This window comes from Fragaria vesca, linkage group LG5 (assembly GCF_000184155.1).
Source record: "Fragaria vesca subsp. vesca linkage group LG5, FraVesHawaii_1.0, whole genome shotgun sequence".
Lineage (NCBI taxonomy): Eukaryota > Viridiplantae > Streptophyta > Magnoliopsida > Rosales > Rosaceae > Fragaria > Fragaria vesca.
The window spans coordinates 16776997-16778195 of record NC_020495.1 but is presented as its reverse complement, the minus strand read 5'-3'; positions in this window follow the sequence as shown (position 1 = coordinate 16778195).

Here is a 1199-nt window from a genome sequence, read left to right as displayed (position 1 = left end):
TATATATATATGCAAAAACAAATCGATAATGAAAATTAGGGAAAAATATTGTATAGTTCTTGTGGTTTAAAGTCGACATCTGTTTAGTCCTTATGGTTTTATTTTTATCTGAATAGTCCTTAAAGTCATGATTTTTCATCCAAATAGTATTTATGGTCTTTAACTGAGAAAATTATCGGAATGACTATTGGCTAAAAAATCATGACTTTAAGGACTATTCAGATTAAAATAAAACTATAAGGACTATTTGGATGAAAAATTATGACTTTAAGGATTATTCAGATTAAAATAAAACCACAAGGACTAAACAAATTTCAATTCAAAAATTAAATATCTATTGACATAATTTCATGATTTACATAAAATAGAGGGAAAAAAGAACATATAGTATACAATTGTTATCCTTGATTGTTGTTTAGCACAAGTAAAATAGAAAAAGAAAAGCTAATTTATATTAGAATATTTTCTTGTTGGTAAATATAAGTTTTTTTATATCAGATAAACAACTAATATGCTACAACGAGTCTACCGTGAGTCAAACTCACGACCACTCAATCATAAGAAGAGACGGTACTGGGTTGGGAAATATAAGTTTTTGAAACCGAATACTTTGTGTTATTTGATTTTCAAGAGAAAAATTGACGTTATTGAAAAAATTTTCTTAGGGTAAAATGTTGTATAATCCTTGTGGTTTGAAGTCGACATATGTTTAGTCCTTGTGGTTTTATTTTAATCTGAATGGTCCTTAAAGTCACAATTTTTCATCTAAATGGTCCTAGGCCACGTCAGCAATTGAACTGAGAAAACTGACGGAATGATCATTTGGATGAAAAATTGTGACCTTAAGGACTATTCAGATTAAAATAAAACCACAAGGACTAAACATATGTCAACCTCAAACCACAAGGACTAAACAAATTTCAATTCATTTTCTTACAAATTGATCAAATAATGGAGGTTTGGTGACATTTTATGGGAAATAAAAAATATCAAGGAATTGAGGTTGTGAAAGAGGTTTGAACGAAAAAAATCAAGGAATAGAAGTCTCGATGATAGCATGCAAAAAGAAAATAAAATTAAAAGAATGAGAGGTCTAGAGAATAAATAAGAGGTATAATGAGTAAATTATCAAGATATATGGAATAACATATCTAAAGTTATTTTAGGAATTTGAAAAGACGTCTAGTTTTTTTTTTCTT